Source organism: Sturnus vulgaris, chromosome W (genome assembly GCF_052056855.1).
Source record: "Sturnus vulgaris isolate bStuVul1 chromosome W, bStuVul1.hap1, whole genome shotgun sequence".
Lineage (NCBI taxonomy): Eukaryota > Metazoa > Chordata > Aves > Passeriformes > Sturnidae > Sturnus > Sturnus vulgaris.
In genome coordinates, this window is record NC_142282.1 from 67,236,679 (window position 1) to 67,248,785 (window position 12,107).

Consider the following 12,107-nt stretch of genomic DNA (forward strand, 5'->3'; position numbering starts at 1 on the left):
GGGCAGCATGTTTGGGGAAGCAGGCTCACTTACAAACAGAACACGAAGAGATGTAACTGGAATAATAGGTACAGGAGTCTTAAATGGAATTGATTCAGAAATATTAATGAGCAAACTGACCACTGCGACTAGTGATTTGGCAAAAATAAGGCAGCCTTTGCAATCATCTTGGTTAGCATTAGGAACCAATCAATGGCAATTTTCAAAGGTATTGCCAAATTTGCGAGAAGCTGAAGATCAAGACCACAAACTAATAATGAAAGCACTTCATGTAGCTCAGGATAATGAGTCTTTAGCTCTTAGTTGTATACAGGCACAGTTGTGGATGCAGTCAACAGTCGCTTTAGCCATAAGAGAGAGAAGTGAAGGCATTTTTCCAACTGAAATCTGAAAAGCTGTTTGGGATAATGCCATGAATTTGGAAAGGAAACTGCAGTCCTGGTGGACTATGGTAAACTTCACTTATGACCCCATCACTAATGTGGCCACTGCCTTTGTACTCACTATACAGAATGCCACCATTTATGTTATCCACCCTCTTATTGCTTTAGGATTAAATCATGGAGAAACAGTACTCTACCCCTCTGAACACAGAGCATGGGCCCAGGTAGTAAACAAGAAATGGCAGAGTGTAAATGTAGAATCTTATGTCACCTGAGAACAACAGGGATTCCTCAGTGAAAGCAATACCACTGATTGACAAGACATATGCCTGGATACTGAACAAGGTGTGTGTCACTGAGATCCATCCAGACATCATTCAAAATACTGTGCTCATATATATTGGCCAAGGCTGTGTGTGTTTAAGAACTGCCTCTGCTTCAGTAAGAGTAGACAAAGAGAACAAATACTTACCTCTTAAAAACCAGTCTAATTTTTGCATTTGCAATTTTGTTAATATTTTTGGATGCAATTTTACATACTTGGTACCAGTTCTATCCCACCAGTTAATAAAGGCCAACTACACTATGTACCACCATCTGTCACCCACACCCATTGGCATAAAACTTACACTGGTAAAATAGTTAATAAAACATCCAGATCTAGATGAAATCTTAAAAGAAATCAAAGAAAATGGAGAAAAGATTTTAATTACTGTCCACCATGATGCAAAAGAAATCAATATAGTTTTGCAAAGAATAAAACAAGAGGCAAGCCATCACTGGTGAGATGCACTTTCTGGATGGTCACCGAAGGCAACTGGTATACTGTAGCCGTGGAAAGGGGTATTAACCCTTTGGATGCAGTGGAAATGAAACTACATGGTCCTCTTTCATGATAGGAAAGAAAGAGAGATGAGTTTATTCGGAAATACACTTGTTTTTATATCATGACTTGCAACTCCAAGAGCAGAAGAAAGATGATTGGTTCAGAGAGAAGACACCCCATTCCCAGGGCCTAGTCACGCACCACAATAGGTGTTCCATCTTTGTTATTAATTCCTCTTTATTTTGACCAAGTTATCACCCTGGGAGAAATTCTCCCTAGCCTACAGCTGGACCAGCTTATTGGCTGGGAACACAGCTGAGAAGCTCCGGCCTGGAATATTTTTCAGGCTGTAATTTTCTTGCTTTCTCAATATGTATGCCTACAGTATACTTAATGCCCTAGTTCACCCAATCATTGTTTTGCTCTTTTTAGTCAGCATAAGTTTGATTTTATCTATTGAGATACTAGTTTGGAATTGGAGGATGCTACGATGAGTAGCAGCCCTGACCTCATTATCAAGAACATATGGTACAGTCCTGAGGAATACTTTCCATATGACTTGGCTGGATGAGGAAGAATCTGTGTATTAGTAAAAGAATTTACTAACTCTATGGAAAAAGGGGGGAAATGAAGCAAAAATCAAAGAGTTAAGAGCTGAAGCTAAGGAATAGAAGTTATACATATGATGATTAGAGTAGAAGCAATATAGGAAGTGGTGAGCCAGTAGAGCTAAGACAATAAATCACTTGCTTAACTTTGTTGTGTCAGGATGGGAGGATGGGATATCGTTAAAGTGAAGAAACCGTAACTGCACCTGGACCATGCAAACAGACAGAACCAGGTTGGGGAGCTTGTACTATGACCAAGGGGCCTGAGAGCCTGGCAACAAGACAAAGGTGAAAATTGAAAGAAAGGAAGACTCCCTGACTTCGTCTTAAGGTCACTGACCCATTTCAAAACCCAGGGACCCATCTGAAGGAAAGAATTGTGCAAGCATAAACAGACTTTGAGCTAATTTTAATACAAACTGGGGATTGGTGGGGTTAGGTAATGCATATGTATAAGTGTGTTGTGTACTTATATGATATGTAAGACTTTTGTGGATAAAAGAAGGCAGGAGCCCCTTGTATTTTGCACATCCCTGTGGGAGATTTCTCCGAGGTGTGCCCAGCGTCATAATAAACATACCACTTTCTAACTTTTACTAGTTAGAGAGTTCTTGTTTCTGCATCATACCAATTTCAGCCATGGGCGCCTGGAAAGACAAACAGTTCTTTTCCATAGGAAGGGAAGGATGGAGCCCCAGTGCTCCAGGGGCAAATGAGAAGCGGCCCTTGACATGCCAAGGTCAGCTGGACCTGTCAGGTGGCCCCCGGGAGGCCAAGCCAGTCAGACCTGTTCCATGTCCCCTTGATTTCATTGGATCCCACAGTGTCACAATGTTCTCCTTGCTTCTGAAGTGTCACAATGGCCCCTTACTTCCATGAGGGCCTGCAGGGTCACAATGGCCCTTTGGTTCCCCACAGTGTCACAATGGTCTCCATGATTCCATGGAGCCTTGCAATGCCACAATGGTCTCCATGGATCCACGGTGCCCTGCAGGATCACAAGGGCCCTTTGGCTGCACCAGGCCCTATAATGCAACAATGGCCTCTTGGTTCCACAAAGCCCTGCTGCTCCACACCGGCCGCTTGGGACCATGTGGCCCAGCAGTGCCACAATGATGTCCTTGGTGCCACTGAGTCCCCACAATGTCACAACAAGGCAACAAAGTGTCACCATGGTCTCCACAGGAAGGAAACCACGGAGCCCCTGTGTTTAAGGAGTTGATGAAAGGCAGCCAGCAGAGCCCAAGGCCAGACTGACCTGTCTTTCTTGACAGGTTTGTCTGGGACTAATCCTTGGATATACAGAATATGGAATGTGGAATCCTAATTTTGGCCATGGGCACATGGAGAGAAGGATGGTTCTTTTCCATAGGAAGGCAAGCATGGAGCCCCAGTGCTTCAGGGGCAGATGAGAAGTAGCCACCAAAGGCCAAGGCCAACCAGACCCATCTGTCCTGGCAAGCTTTCATCTGGGACCAACCCTTGGATATACAGAATTTTGTGGCAAAATCCCAATTTCAGCCATGAGTGCCTGGATGAGAAGGCCAGTTCTTTCCCATAGGAAGGAAAGTACAGAGCCCCAGTCTTTCAGGGTGAATTAGAGGCTATCACCAGAGGCCAAGGCCAGCCAGGCCTGTCTGTCCATGCAGCTTTTTCTGTCTGGGAGAAACCCTTGCATATAGGGAATTTTGGAGGAGAAGTACCAGTTTTGGCAATGGATGCCTGGGCAGGAAGGACAGTTCTTTTCTATAGCAAGGACAGCCCATGGCCACAGAGTTTGAAGGTATATGAGAGCTGGCTTTCAGGAGGTCAAGGGCATCCAGACTTCTTTGTAAGGACAGCCTTTTTCTAGGAACAATCTCTGAATATAGGGAATATTGGAGGCAGAATCCCAGTTGGGCCATGGGCACCTGGATGAGAAGGACAGTTCTTTTCCATTTAAAGGAAAGCCCAGAGCCCCAGTATTTCAGGGGCACATGAGAAGAGACCCTTGACAGGCTAAGGGCAGTTGGACCAGTCAGGCCAAGCCAAGCAGACCTGTTACCTGTTCCCTTGGATCTGTGGGGCCCTGCAGTGTCATACTGGCGACTTGTTCCCATGGGGCCCTCCAATGTCACAATTGTCCCTTTCTTCCATGATGCCTTGCAGGGTCAGAATTGTTTCCTTGGTTCCATGGGACTGCACAATGACACAATGGTCTCTTGGTTCCATGAGGCTGCAAAGTGTCACAATGGTCTCTGTGATTCCATGTAATCCTGCAGTGTCACAAGGGTCCCTTGGTTCCATTGGGCTCCTCAGGATCACAATGGCCCCGTGGCTGCACAAGGCCCAGCTGTGTCACACTGGCCCCTGGCTTCCATGGGGCCCCACAGTGTAACAACTGTCCCTTGCTTCCATGGGGCCTTGCAGTGTCACAATGGTCTCCTTGCTTCCACAAGGTCCTGCAGAGCCCCTTAATTTAACGAGGCCTTGAAGTGTCACTGTGGTCTCCAGTATTCCATGAAGCCCCATGATATCACATCCAACCTTTGGTTTCATGGGGTCCAGCACTGTCACATGAACCCTTAGTTCCATGGGGGCCCTGCAGTGTCACAAGGGTCTCCTTGGTTCAGGGGTGCCTGTGGCAGGACGTCCACCCACCCCTACCACAGACAGTCAGTGCATAAAGAGATTACCCGGGCTGAGAGGCCCAGCAAGGGATCATCTCTGGGGCCAAAAGGGCTCAGGTCTCAGCTAAGAATCAACATCTTAGTCTGGAGAGCAGATGTGGGAAGAGAGAAAAGAAATATTCTTGACTGAGAGACACTGTTTTACAAAGTATAAAAGACACCAGTTATCACAGAAGCAGAAACCCCTACACGCACACCCTGAAGGTGTAAAGGACTTCTCCCTGTAGTTTGGGCAAAAATTCTGCAGTTATTTCCCTGGGGACTGAGAGAAAAGGGTCTAGAAAGATACACTGAATCCTAAATTATATTATTTCTTCAGTAGCTGGAACATTAAGAGGTACCTTTAACCTCATGGTGTATATACCTGCTAGAAGTCTCTTTTTGAACTTATTCCTGTGCAATATTAGTTTAAGTCTTATGTCTGTTAGTTTTCTGTCTATTAAATAAATAATTCAATCTATAATAGGCCAAATCAGCCATTATTAAATACCTTGCAAACGAGAGTGAGTTTTGAGGTGCTGGCCACCTCAATAAAGCTACTGCCTGCTGCCAAAGGCCTGGAGAAAGGGCAGGGACTTATCTAAACCCCCACATCCACTCATAACAGTGCCACACAGAGCCACAATTGCCCCTTGGCCCGACATGGCCGTGTAGTGTCACAATGGACTCCTTGGTTCCGTGGGGCCGCAGAGCGTCACAATGGCCCCTTTGTTCAATGAGGCCTGTAGTGTCACAGTTGTCGCCATGATTCCATAAGGCTCTGCAATGTTCATTGGTTCTGTGAAACCCCACAGTTTCACTACGGTCCCCTTGGTTTCAAAAGGCCCTGAAGTGCCACAATGGCCCTTTGGTTTCACGAGGCCCTAAACTTCAAAAATGGTCTCCATGCCTTCATGAGACCCCACAGTGTCAAAATGATCCCTTGGTTCCATGGGACTCTGATGTGTCACAATGGACACTTTTACCATGAGGTTCCACAGTATCACAGTTGACTCCTTGTGTCCCTGAGGCCACACTGCCATCAAATATCAAAAATATTAGAATAGGACCCCTTAACAATAATCTGGTGTTACAGAGGGCTTTATTTACTCAGCCCTGAAGTCCAGCAGGGGATAACACCTAACCTTATGTGGACATTTGATTCTAAAAGCATCTGGCTTATCTGCAGTCACAAAAGGTGTATCAGCATTTACCCATTTCCATGAAACCATGCCATGTTCCCAGTTATAGTCCTTGTTTTACTATCACTGCATCTTTGAGCCAGATGTCTTCTCTTCCAACAATCCTTGCCTTGAAAGCAGCCCCTGCATGCTTTGTTCTTGTGCTAAAAGTTCACAGGCACAGTAAAACTTGAATGAACCTTTTTTTGAATGGACCTCTCAGAGACTGAGAGAAGAAAGGAAAAAGGAAAGTACCTTAAAAAAAAAGAAGTACCTTGAAGCACTATTAAGCTCCACTGAGTGTTGTTACTGACAAACACTCTCAAGAGACTAATTAAAGAAGATAATTGGAGGCCATGATTGCACAAAGCTCTCAGAGACTCCAAGGCAAAAGCAAAACCCAAAGTCCTCTGAAAAACCTGCAGTCCCTGGGAGCATGAAGGAGCCCCCCCAGGGCCATTCCTGACCAAGGCTCCACAGGGACTGATCCCAGCAGATCCTGAGGCCACTGGGATGTGGGGGGATGCTGAGGGCAGGACAAGGGGTGACAGTGGCCAGCCTTGCTGGGGCTGTGCCAGGAGGCCCCAGTGGCTCAGGACAAGGTGTCTCCTCACAGCCCTTGATGGCACAGACCCTGCTGTGTCCCAGGGCTCCAAGACTTGGCTTCCATTTGTCCCCACCTGTCATCACTGCCTCCCATTTCCTGCTCTAACTGGAACCTGGGGACACTATCTCAGTTGTTTCCCTCAGTGGGACCCATTAAAACTTGAAGAAAATTTGGAGTTTGATTCTGACTTGGAGTTCTTGAGAGGTTTCTTCATCTCCCTCTCAGGGACTGATGTTCAGGGCCTCAGCACAAACCCCAAGAGGGTCATTAAAGTCCTTGTTCTGTGTCTGTGCTGCTGAGCTCGTCTGGGCTCCTGGCACAGAAGGTGATCCTGGCAACCAAGAAGAGCTTCAAAAACACATTTCTCTTGATGAGCAGCTCTTCTCCCAGCCCAGCAGGGCTGGGGCACTGCCTGCAGCCACCCCAAGCACAGCACAGGGGCACAGAGAGCTTCAATCAGTCAGGGCTGGGAAGATGCTCACAAGTGACTGGGGCAGAATCACTCCCAGCCCTTGACAAAGGAAGCCTCTGGCTGCAGGACAATGCAGCTGCAGCTCCTGCAGTGATCTCCTAAAGCTGGAACATCCCAATGCCTGCAGACTGTGTGAGTACATTCTCTGATGATCTCTTGTGTAGAGCAGCTAGGGGTGGCCAGGGCTGTAGTGCAGAGCAGGGTCCTGCAGCCCAGGGTGCTGTAGTGGGGCAGGGACTCTGCTGCCTGCCAGGGACAGCACTCAGCCAGCCCTGGGAGCTGCTCCCAGCACTGGGGGACAAGGTCTGGGTGGAAGGAGACAGCTGGTAAGGCTTGGAAGTGTTCTCCTTGTGTGGTGAGGATGCTGCATTGTTGATGACTGCTCCCAGCATAGCATTTAACTCCAGAATATTTCTAGGTAGATTACACAGGGAGCACAGTGAGGCAGGGGCTGCATAAAAAGGAAAATCCTGATTTAATAATCTATTGCTCTGCGTTGCATAGGTGGGTAAATTGCATATAAATATTAATCTCTCTGTTCAGGTTGGGAAAAATAATTTTTTTTTATCTCGGATCTTAATAAAACAGGCAGTGACAGAAATCAGCACAGGGTCCCTCACAGGCAGCATCAGTGTCACTTTTCCAGTCTCCTCAGGGTTGCTGTGATGTTGCCATCAGAGCCTGCAGAAGCAGAGCTGGCCCTGGGCAGTGCCCTGTGCTGGGAGGGGTCTGCTGTGAAGAGCTGAGCCCCAGGGCTGGGCTGGGCTCTGGCAGCACTGGCAGGGCCCAGCCCTGGGCACAGGGAAGCAGCTGCTGGCAGGGACAGCTCCAGGCACAGAGCCCTGGGCATGCAGTGGGGGGAAAGTGCCACCAAGCTGGGCTGGGATATTTCAAGTCCTCTCCAAACTGAACTATTCCATGATTACTTTTTTTATAGATCGCCATGCCAAGAAAAAGGAAATGTCCAACAGCAGCTCCATCAGCCACTTCCTCCTGCTGGCATTGGCACACACGCGGCAGCTGCAGCTCCTGCACTTCTGCCTCTTCCTGGCCATCTCCCTGGCTGCCCTCCTGGCCAACGGCCTCATCATCAGCACCGTAGCCTGCAGCCACCACCTGCACACCCCCATGTTCTTCTTCCTGCTCAACCTGGTCCTCAGTGACCTGGGCTCCATCTGCACCACTGTCCCCAAAGCCGTGCACAATTCCCTCGGGAACACCAGCAACATCTCCTATGAAGGATGTGCTGCTCAGCTCTTTCTGTTCTTCATGTCAGCAGAGTATTTCCTCCTGACCATCATGTGCTACGACCGCTATGTGTCCATCTGCAAACCCCTGCACCACGGGACCCTCCTGGGCAGCAGAGCTTGTGCCCACATGGCAGCAGCTGCCTGGGCCAGTGGCTTTCTCAATGCTCTGCTGCACACAGCCAATACATTTTCTCTGCCCCTGTGCAAGGGCAATGCCCTGGGCTACTTCTTCTGTGAAATCCCTCCGATCCTCAAGCTCTCCTGCTCACACTATAGCCGTAGGGAGATTGGCTTCTTTCTGTTAGTACCTGCTTAGCATTAGGGTGTTTTGTGTTCATTGTTTTCTCCTATGTGCACATCCTCAGGGTTGTGCTGAGGATCCCCTCTGAGCAGGGACAGCACAAAGCCTTTTCCACCTGCCTCCCTCACCTGGCTGTGGTCTCCCTGTTTGTGAGCACTGCCATTTATCTATCTGAAACCCACCTCCATCTCCTCCCCATCCCTGGATCTGGCACTTTCAGTTCTGTACTCAGTGGTGCCTCCAGCCCTGAACCTCCTCATCTACATACTGAGGAACCAGGAGCTCAAGGCTGCAATGTGGACACTGATGATGGGATGGTTTCACGAACATTAAACTGCTGGCCAATTTCTGCAATCACTTGTAATAAAAGTCATATTTGATTGTTCTTGTTGGTTTGGTTGTTGGTTTGTTTTTTCTTTTCCTGTGTTTTAGTTTTTCAATATATTCCACAAAGAAATGACATTGCTTTAGTATTTCATTTTCATTTTTTCCACCTTTACCGTGACCCATAGACAGTATCAATGAGGAGCTGTGTCCTCTACGGCATTAAATGAACAAAAGAATCTTAAAGCAAAGTTTTCTCCAGAGATGCCCCTTTTGTCTCCTTCTCTGGAGCTGCAGCAGCAATGTCTGTGTGCAGAGCTGGGGGCAGATCAGTGCTGGCACAGCAGCAGCAGCACTTGGTGTTGCCAGTGCTGCTTCCGTGCCGCTGCCCTCCTGGCCCTAGCGTTGTTGCAGGGCCTGAGTGCTCTCGGGGCCGGGCACAGCCCTGGGGGTGGCAATGCCGGGGCTGCAGCAGGGACAGGCCATGGGCATTGCTGGGGCAGCGCTGATGCCTCAGGACAGGGCCTGGGGGTTCCAGGCTCCTTGGCCAGGCTCTCTCCACAACACTTGGCCAGGCCAATGCTGAGCAAAGAAAAGCCCCAGGAGCAGCCCCAGGCCGGCTGTGGGCAGGCTGGGGGCGAACAGCATGGCTGGTGCTCTGCAAGGTCCTGCAATGGGGAGACCCTGGCAAGGAGCAGCAGAGCAGGGGCTGATCCATTCCCACTGCGCTGGACACCCCAGGGCAGTGTCCCAGAGCGTCCTCATGCACCTGCCAACAACATCCCCCCTCTGCAGCCCTGGCCTCTCCCCCAGCTCACACAGAAGCCGCATCCTTGCAGGCATACACATGGCAGCACTGGCTCAGGAGCCCCTATTTGCATTGCACACAGCAGGGTCAGCACCGCCATGGTGCTGCTGTGGAGACATGGAGCTGAGTGAGCACAAATGCCATCAGCCCCTGGGGCCAGCAAGGGCTGGGGGACAGCAGGGAAACCACTCAGCTTTGTCGTGGCCTCTGAAGTCAGCCAGAAAGTTTGTTCCCGTGAGCTCAGTTTCCTGTCCTGATGTTGTTGCTCAGAGCCAGGGCTGCCTGGCAGCCACCCCCAAACTGCCCTGAGCATTTCCTTGGCTTCACCTTTCCTTTCTTTCCTCTTTCCTGATCCATATTTCTTCCTCTTGTCCATGCCTGTTCCCTCTCCTGCAAACAGCCCATCTCTGTTTGTCCTTTGCTTTCTGGCCCCACTCCCCATTTCAGTTCCTGAGTTGGCACCGTGGGAACATCCCTTGGGGAACAGGAACATCCTGCAAGTGCTTCAGGAATTGTCTGCAGGGTCCTGCAGTGCCTCGTGCTGCTCCCTTGCCAGAGGCACCACAGGCCAGGGGGGCACATCTGGGCTGCTGTGTCTGGGTGTGGGGCTCCCTGTTCTGGGCAATGAGGAGGGGCTGGAGAGGCTCTGCAGGACTGACAGGATGGGCTTTGGGGCTGTGTGGAGAAGCTGAGGGACGTGGGCTGCTGGACCTTGTGAAGAGGATCCCCAGGGCTCATCCTGCAACTGCCCCAGGAGGGGTTTCAGAGAATCACAGAATCAGCCAGGCTGGAAAAGACCCTGGAGATCATCAAGTCCAACCTGTGCCTTGACACCACCTTGTCTTCTGTGACCCTCCTCTTCTCCAGGATAAACATCTCCAGCTCCCTCAGCCACTCCTCACAGGATTTGTTCTCCAGCCCCCTCTCCAGTTTTATTGCCCATCTCTTGACATGCTTCAGCCCTTCCTAATGTCCTTCCTAAATTGGGGACCCAGAACTGGACAGAGCCCTCAAGGTGCTGCCTCACCAGTGCTGAGCACACGGGAAGAATCACTGCCCTGCTCCTGCTGGCCACACCATTTCTGATCTAGGCCAGGTGCCATTGGCCTTCTTGGCCACCTGGGCACACTGCTGGCTCATGTCAAGCCTGCTCTCCATCAGTGCCCCCAGGTCCTCTTGTTCCTGGCTGCTGTCCAGCCACTGTTCCCAGGCTGGAGTAGTGCAGGGGTTGTTGTGGCCAAAGTGCAGGACCCAGCACTTGGTCTTGTTAAACCTCACCTTGTTTGATTTGGGCCCTGGATCCAGCCTGTCCAGGTCCCTGTGCAGACCCCTCCTACCCTTCAGCAGATTAACACTCTCAAGCACCTCGGTGACACCACGGTTCCATCAGGCCCTGGAGTGTCACAATGGTCTTGATAATTCCATGAAGCCTCCCTGTGTTGCAATGTCCCTTTGGTTCCATGGGACCCCTTTGTGTCACAAAGCCCCTTGGTTCCATGGGCCCTGCAGTGTCACAATGGCCCCATCATTACACCAGGTCCTGCTCTGTCACAATGCTCTGTATGGTTCCACAAGGCCCTGCAGTGTCATAGTCGCCTCTGTGGTTCCACCAGGACCCAGACTGTCACAATGGACTCCTTGCTTCCATGTAGCCCCACAGTGTCACCAGTGGCTCCTTGGCTCTGTGGTGCCATGTCGTACACAGTGTCACTATGGTCCTCTCAGTTCCACGAGGCCCTGCAGTGTCACAATGGCCCCTTGCTTCCCCAGGGCCCTTCAGTGTCACAATCATCACAGAATCACCCAGGCTGGAAAAGACCTTGGACAGCATCAAATCCAACCTGAGGCCCAACACCACCTTGTCACCCAGACCATGGCACTCAGTGCCACGTCCAGGCTTTCCTGAAACACTTCCTGGGATGGTGACTCACCCATCTCCCTCGGCAGGCCATTCCAATGCCAGACCATCCTTTTTGTGAAGAATATTTCCTAATGTCCAGTCTAAACCTCCCCTGGTGCACCTTAAGGCTGTGTCCTCTTATCCTGTCAGTGTTCCCTGAGAAAAGAGCCCAACACCCACCTGGCTGCACCCTCCTGTTATGGACTTGTAGAGAGTGATGAGGTCTCCTCTGAGTCTCCACCATGATAAACAACCCCTCTGCTCCCTCAGCCACTCCTCACAGGACTTGTGTTCCACACCCCTCACCAAGCTTCTTGCCCTTCTCTGGACACGCTCTAGCCCTTCCATGTCCTTCCTAAATTGAGAAGCTCAGGACTGGACACAGAACTCCAGGTGCTGCCAAACCAGAGCTGAGCACAGGGGAAGAATCACTGCCCTGGTCTTGATGGCCACACCATTCCTGATCCTTAGGAGTACCAGGGGTTGGATGAGGGAAATGGTGGGGAGGGGGTGAGGACAGTGTTTTTGATTGTGAGACATGAAGGGTCTTGATTTTTGTATCTATTCAGACTGGATTAGAATGTGCTGGGGGTCAATATCAATTGGACCTAGCTGATATTAATCTATAAACTGGAAAAGACAACATAAAGCAGTTCTCTCTGCATTGCTTTCAATATAGTGTATTCACTTGGAATACACTTTTGAAATCAGTCTAACTAACCACAGGAGAATTGAATACTTAAATTATTCCCAGGGGAACTGAATACTTAAATTATTCCCAGGGGCTTTTCTTGTTTGG